This window comes from Oncorhynchus mykiss, chromosome 32 (genome assembly GCF_013265735.2).
Source record: "Oncorhynchus mykiss isolate Arlee chromosome 32, USDA_OmykA_1.1, whole genome shotgun sequence".
Classification (NCBI taxonomy): domain Eukaryota; kingdom Metazoa; phylum Chordata; class Actinopteri; order Salmoniformes; family Salmonidae; genus Oncorhynchus; species Oncorhynchus mykiss.
Window position 1 is genome coordinate 29,655,368 of NC_050572.1, and position 8,196 is coordinate 29,663,563.

An 8,196-nucleotide genomic window follows, 5' to 3' on the forward strand; every position below is an offset into this window, starting at 1 on the left:
ATCTCAGTGCTAGAGGTGTCACTACAGATCCTGGTTCACTGTATCACAACCGGCCATAATTGGGAGACCAATAGGGTGGCGCACAATTGGCCCAGTGTCGTTAGAGTTTGGATGGGGTAGGCCGTCATTGTAAATAAGAATTTGTTCTTAACTGACTTGCCTAGTTAAATAAAGGTTAAATAAAAATTTAATACACATTTATCATAGCTATAAGCAACTGCAATGGAGCATAATTGTGAGGCCCTGTTTTAAATTATGAATTGTTTCTATTCCTTCCTGGTTGGTTGCGTTTCACAATTCCATTTTGTCATGCCATGAACAGCCCACAAACTGAGGGCCTAGAAAGTGACTGAATTATTTGGCGAAACCAGCTTGCAGCTTTATGATCTCTCATCCTGCTTAGAGAAGGCGCAAAGTAGCTTGACTTTGATCAGAATAATCATTAATGATTTCAGTAGACTTTGGTTGTCTACTATTATTTCACTGGAGGTCTGGAGGTAGAATTGATTGATATATTATCTTGTATTTTTTCCTCTAGGTCTGATGTCATGTCTCGACCGTGTTGAAGATTACATTAATGCCGGGCATGCTAGGCCTTCACAGAACCCTGTACCAGCTTTTAGCCACTTTGTTGCATCTCCTGCCCAGCTGACCTCTGTCGGTCTTCCCAGGGGTCTTTGCACCGTCACTCCAAATGTCAGCGACTCGAAGCCTTGAGTGAGACTTGAGAATGAGTCCCTGCTGGAGAGCTTGACCTTCATGTGGTGGACGTGAAGATGGGGCGCCAGTGCCAACCGGGGGTGCTCCGCAAGGTCATCACCAATGAGCAAGGTCTGGCTCACTTCCTCAATGGCAAAGGCGCCAGCCGGAAAGTGGTGACCGGCATCATCTCCTGGTACCCATGCACCATCACTTTTTCAGGCGAGCACCTGGAGCAACACTGGCCGATGTGGCGAAGTGTCTTCAAGAGCGACAGTGAGATCATCAGCATCCTGGACCGCTTGCCCGAGTCCTCCTTCAGCTCTAGCGAAAACAACAACCTGGAGATTTGATTTGAAGATTTTATTTCCTGGGCTCGCTGGGCCGCCAAGGACCTCAACCACCTGCTGACTACGGCGCTGTGGACCTTCTCCAACAGTGTCGAGCTCAACCACCCTCGGTGGAGTTCCTGGAAGACGTGTGCGCCGAGTTGGGTGGGGAGGGCCCTGGGCAGTTTGCCAAGTCGGTGGTTTCTCGAAACCTCTACATCCTCATCCACAGCACCAAGAGGGTGAAGGCAAACATTGACTTCCTAAGGCTTCTTTCAAGATGAGTGACCCGGAGCTGCTGGCTCTGCTGCAGGGTGCCTGAGAAAAAATCCTGGACCTCTCTAACGAGTACCTGAAGAGAAACCTAAAGAGGCTTCAGGAGAAGCTGGCGTCCCTCGGCTGTCGGAAAGTTGACATCAAGAAACTGATGGTCTGCTACCCCACTGTGCTGTTCATCAGGCCGGATACGCCGAGCTCCAAACTGGACTGACTGTCTGTTAAAGGGAGGGATCACTATGAAGCAGATCCTGGAGAAAGTCCTGAAGTATCAGGGCGACTAGAGGAGCTGTATAAGCTCCGGTATGACTTTGAAAAGAACGGCATCAACATTCTGGACACAAGCCAATAAAGATACGACCCCAAGTTGGAAAGACTGGCTCTCTCGTCAGAGGAATGAGTTGTGTCAACGTTTGGGTTATTATTAGAATTTAATCAGAATTGTTTGTGCACAAATGTTTGCCATTGCTGCCTGAAGCATGACCTCTACATATCAATGTTCTACTCCTAACCTATGAGATTTCATTGTGCATAGCTACAGTATATAGCTTCATAAGTATATGGTAGGTAAAAACCACTCAATCATATAGAGAATCATGTCAGTATCTGGAAACATTATTTTTATGAAAAACAAAGAGTAAGCCTAAGTAAGGTAGTGTCATCGTATTTGACTCACGATTTAGATTTTTACAATTGCTGACGAACTATGTATTATAGTACTGTGTCAATGTATTTCTCCGGTTTTGGGGCAGCTTAGTGAACTTCGATGCCTTAAGTTCAGAGGAAACACCACCCGTACCAATGTTTTTACAGAACTGTTAACTGCCAAGAGGCATCAAGACACTATTGTTACTGTGTCCGAATAATGAACGATTCTCAAACTTCTCATTTGCCAGATGAGTTGTCCAATGAGAAATCAGTCAAACCCTTTCTTCCTAGCTTATCTGTCTTAGTGAATGAATGAATGAATGTGAAAAATAAGGATATCATTTTTTACCAAACAAAAGGTTTGGAGAAGGTTAAGTTTGAAATGGATCACAAAATATGATGCATTAGGTTTACAATAAGTAATATTTATGTATGCGCTCTTGTTTCACACAAATGTATGCCAATAAACAGTAATAAAATATGATAGTTGATACTTTAATTAAACCTAAAAATTCAAAATGTCACTTTCTGTATTTTGAAAACTTGATTGCTGAAATGCAAAACATTTTGGGACTGTATTAATAGTGGACTAATGAAATGAATACCAAAAGATTGTTTTGAGTAATATTTTCCTGTAATGCTTTGATTTAGTATTTATGGCTAATTGAGTGCATTTATATGAAAACATCAACCTGTGGAGAGCCTCTACCTGCTATTAACGGCATTCAATATAATGTTGTATGCATATGCATACAAGAGTGTCCTCCCCTCCAGTGGCCTGAAAAAGTACCCAGTTGTTAAACTTGAGTAAAAGTAAAGATACCTTAATCGAAAATGACTCAAGTGAAAGTCACCCAGGAAAACACTACTTCAGTAAAAACATTTGGTGTTAAATATACTTAAAACTTCTTATGGCTGGGGGCAGTATTGAGTAGCTTGGATGAATAAGGTGCCCAGAGTAAACTGCCCGCTACTCAGTCACAGTTTATAATATATGCATATTATTAGTATATTTGGATAGCAAACACTCTGAGGTTTCTAAAACTGTTTGAATGATGTCTGTGAGTATAACGGAACTCATATGGCAGGCAAAAACCTGAGAAACAAATCCAACCAGGAAGTGGGAAATCTGAGGTTGGTCGTTTTACAACTCATTCCCTATTGAAGATACAATGGGATATTGGTCATGTTGCACTTCCTAAGGCTTCCACTAGATGTCAACAGTCTTCAGAACCTTGTTTGATGCTTCTACTGTAAAGGAGGGACTCATAAGGGCTCTTTGAGTCAGTGGTATGGTAGAGTGTCACAAGCTCGTGACTCTCGTTCACGTGAGAGGTAGCTCGCGTTCCATTGCATTTCTGAAGACAAAGGAATTCTCCGGTTGGAACATTATTGAAGATTTATGTTAAAAACATCCTAAAGATTGATTCTATACATCGTTTGACATGTTTCTACGGACTGTAACGGAACTTTTTGACATTTCGTCTGCTCCTAGTGAACGCGCTTTGTGAGTTTGGATTTGTTTACAAAACGTGCTAACAAAAGTAGCTATTTGGACATAAATGATGGACATTATCGAAAAAACAAACATGTATTGTGGAACTGGGATCCTGGGAGTGCATTCTGATGAAGATCATCAAAGGTAAGGGAATATTTATAATGTTATTTCTGACTTTTGTTGACTGCACAATATGGCGGATATCTTTTTGGCTTGTTTTGTCTCTGAGCGCCGTACTCAGATTATTGCATGGCCTGCTTTTTCCATAAAGCTTTAAAAAAAATCTGACACAGCGGTTGCATTAAGGATAATTGCAACTAAAGTTCAATGCATAACACTTTTATTTTCATCAACATTTATTATGAGTATTTCAGTAAATTGATGTGGCTCTCTGCAAAATCACCGGATGTTTTTGGAACTACTGAACATAAAGCGCCAATGTATACTGAGATTTTTTTTATATAAATATGAACTTTATCGAACAAAACATACATGTATTATGCAACATGAAGTCCTATGAGTGTGATCTGATGAAGATCATCAAAGGTTAGTGATTAATTTGATCTCTATTTCTGATTTTTGTGACTCCTCTCTTTGGCTGGAAAAATGGCTGTGTTTTTCTTTGACTTGGTCCTGACCTAACATAATCGTTTGTGGTGCTTTCGCCGTAAAGCCTATTTGAAATCGGACACTGTGGTGGGACACTGTGGTATCTTTAAAATGGTATGAAATACTTCTATGTTTGAGGAATTTTATAGTCTACTTGCACCATAATCATTTGGGGTCTCCACTTCAGAGCAAGAAGCTTAGCCTCCGGATCTGTATATTCACAATTTTCCAAACCTAGAGCCCAGATTCCATATTTTGGTTTTGCGTGTGTCCTATCTTTTCTGTTGATTGACTCTTTATCCACACCCACACTGGGTGGTTCCCCACATCCACCTCCCAGCTGTGCTTTCCTGAGGTGAACCCTACAGAATCCAAAAAGTTTCCGTTAAACGTGCATCGGTCCGGATTATCTGTCAGCTTCTGCTGTGTGCCTGTGTTTCACACACTGGTCAGATCATCAGACAAAGTGAGAAAGTAAAGGGTAAAGAGTTAAGATAAGGAAATACGCTGCCAGTTCCATATAGTGTATAACTTTTCTTTGGTATAGCTACATCATGAAAACTGACTATAAAGACAAGTTGTGACACAAATGAAATGTTATGTTTAACCTTCTCTATCATCGACAATACATCATATTAATCACAAACATATTCTCTTTTCAGTGTTACTCACTGTGGTTAACAATCACCGGCATCTTCTCCATGAGTCTAAATTTGAGGTTACCCGGGATTTTTTGGGCCACATGTATAAGCACTCCCGTTATAATCTTTGGATTCTGTGGTGTGCACTGCAGCTGGGCCCGACAACAATAAAGGAATATAATGGGTGAATGTTTTCCTTACAATGTAAGGAGTCAATGGACAAGGAAAGAGTCCTAACCACTAATGTTAGCATTTTAACCAAAAAACAATGGAAATCAATGAACCCGATATCAACATGTTTTAAATCAGTGCCCAAATCATCTCAGAGATACTTCAAACCAAGTCATTGAGCTACACAATCCTTGGTTTGTTTATAATTGTACTTACTGTCCATTTGGTTTTTGATCAAATCAGGAGTAGCACTTATCAATTAAGAGTATGCTTTGATTTATTGCTAATCCAATATGGCCACTTGATTTCGTATTTCTGCTCGATCATTGCATTCATTCATGATGCACATTGGTGTGTTCCAGTACAATTGTACTCGAGTTGAGCTTGGCACCAAGCTTCTTCCAGCAATTCTTGAACATCATCCATTAACATTTTGAGATGGGATTTTTAGGCCATATCATTTATGTGTAAGAAGAGTCAGTTCTCTATATCAGTAACAAACAGATTCTGTAAAATATTTGGGAAATAAAATACGTTGGACATACCTCATTTGGATGCTTTTGTAGCTCTAGGAATGATAAGAAAAAAACACAATTGTAATGATATTATGCTAGAATATAGTCAAGAACACACTGGAATATCCTATGGAGATAACAACCGATACCTTAGACAAGAAAACAAATCTGAAGCCATCATCATAATGGATCCTATCTCAACAGCTGCAGCAATGTCCCTCTATTCTAATCAGCACCAGCTCTTTGGGGGGAATGGTTATCCACAATCATACTGATTGCACTGCATATTGTTGTGGTGATAAGATTATCTAATCCTTACCCTTAAACTGAATTGAAAGCATTGCATGTCTGTTTTCCTAACTAACAGATGCCACATGCAATGTTTGTAGTCTAGGTTTGGGATTACTGTGTACATACCTTCAGAAAGTGCAAATCCTGCTTCTTTAGCTCTTGTTCCAAATTAGTGATACTCTTTGTAAGAGGTGAGATTTGGTCGTGAACGATCTTCATTTCTGTGGTCATAGTATCTTTCTTCTGCTCCTCTTCCTTTCTCAGTTCACCTAGTCTGGCCTTCTCTTCATCTCTCAGAAACTGGTGGAGCTTCTCAAATTCCAACTTTATCTGCCTCTCAGTGTCCACCAATTGTGTCTATGCCATTTAAGCATCTTAAATAACAACACATACCTGGTTGGGACTGGAAATATCATGATTTTGGTAGAAAGGTAGAAAACTAGAAGAATACATAGAACATTTTAGAACAATTAATAGAAAACACAAATTTTAAAAGCGCAAAGAAAAAATATTAAATTTATTTCAGATAAAGGACTATATTTAAATTTTATTTTTGGTCTTCAATTTACAATACACTTACCTTTGTGTGTTGAACAATATGCTTATATTTCCTCACACTCCATAATATATTCAGCTTGTCCTGCAGAGACTTTAGGTCCAGCTTCAGCTTTTCCTGTTTGATATTGTATGGGTTGTTAATATAGCCATATAGCGTACAACTACATTCACAAAACTACATTCACATTCACTGGTCACTTCATATACTGTTTACATATTGTTTCTTACTCAATATGTACAGTATGTATTGTATTTTAGACACAGCTCATCCTAATATACAGAGCCGGAAAGTATTCACACTCCTTGACTTTTTCCACATTTTGTTGTGTTATAGCCTCAATTTAAAATGTCTTAAATTGAGATTTTGTGTCACTGGCCTACACACAATACCCCCCTTTTTTGTTGTTGTTGAAATTTTGACAAATTCATGAAATATGTAAAGCTTTCTGGTGTCAACAATTCACATGATAAGTTGCATGGACTCACTCTGTGTGCAATAATAGTAGTGTTTAACATGATTTTTTAAATGACTACCTCTGTTCACCACACATTCAATTATAAGGTCCCTAAGTCGTGCAGTGAACTTCAAACACAGAGTCAACCACAAAGACGAGGGAGGTTTTACAATGCCTCGCAAAGAAGGGCACCTATTGGTAGATGGGTAAAAAAAAAAAAAAAAAAAGCAAACATTGAATATCCATTTGAGCATGGTGAAGTTATTATTTACACTTTGTATGGTGTATCAATACACCCAGTTACAACCGAAGAGGAAGAGAACTGCTCAGGGTTTTCACCATGAGGCCAATGGTGATGTTTAAACGTTATAGAGTTTCATCGCTGTGATTGGTGAAAACTGAGGATGGATCAACAACATTGTAGTTACTCCACAATACTAACCTAAATGACAGAGTGAAAAGAAGGAAGCTTGTACAGAATACAAATATTCCAAAACATGCATCCTGTTTGCAATAAGGCACTAAAGTAAAACTGTAAAAAGCATGACAAGGAAATTAACTTTATGTCCTGAACACAAAGCGTTATGTTTGGAGAAAATCCCACACAACACATCAATGAGTACCACTCTTCATATTTTCAAGCATGATGGTGGTTGCATCATGTTATGGGTATGCTTGTCATCGGCAAGGACTCGGGAGGTTTTATTAGGACAAAAAAATAACAATAGAGCTAAGCACAGGCTAAATCGAAGAGGAAAATCTGGTTCAGTCTGCTTTACAACAGACACTGTGTCACGTTGGTTGCAAAGATTCGGGAGACAGGCACAGAAATGCGTAATATGGTTTTTATTCAGCCCAAATTACGGTGTGCCGTGTAAAGGCTCGGGGATGAAGACCAAACAAACACGTAACAAATCAGGGTTGAAACTAGAGGTTGACCGATTAATCGGAATGGCCGATTAATTAGGGACGATTTCAAGTTTTCATAACAATCGCAATAACGATTGTCCAACGCAATAACGAGTCCAACGCAATAACGACCTGGCTCTCTCTCGTTGCACTCCACAAGGAGCCTGCCTGTTACGCGAATGCAGTAAGCCAAGGTAAGTTGCTAGCTAGCATTAAACTTAGCTTATAAAAAACAATCAATCATAATCACTAGTTAACTACACATAGTTGATGATATTACTAGATATTATCTACCGTGTCCTGCGTTGCATATAATCTGACTGAGCATACAAGCATACAAGTATCTGACTGAGCGGTGGTAGGCAGAAGCAGGCTCGTAAACATTCATTCAAACAGCACTTTCGTGCGTTTTGCCAGCAGCTCTTCGTTGTGCGTCAAGCATTGCGCAGTTTATGACTTCAAGCCTATCAACTCCTGAGATGAGGCTGGTGTAACCGAAGTGAAATGGCTAGCTAGTTAGCGCGCGCTAATAGCGTTTCAAGCGTCACTCGCTCTGAGCCTTCTAGTAGTTGTTCCCCTTGCTCTGTATGGGTAACG

At 39.7% G+C, this 8,196-nt stretch overlaps 1 pseudogene; it reads left to right on the forward strand.

Annotated features, from left to right (window-relative positions):
* The first annotated feature begins 543 nt into the window (after positions 1 to 543).
* Positions 544 to 1,704, forward strand: LOC110489421 (annotated as a pseudogene).
* Positions 1,705 to 8,196: the final 6,492 nt, after the last annotated feature.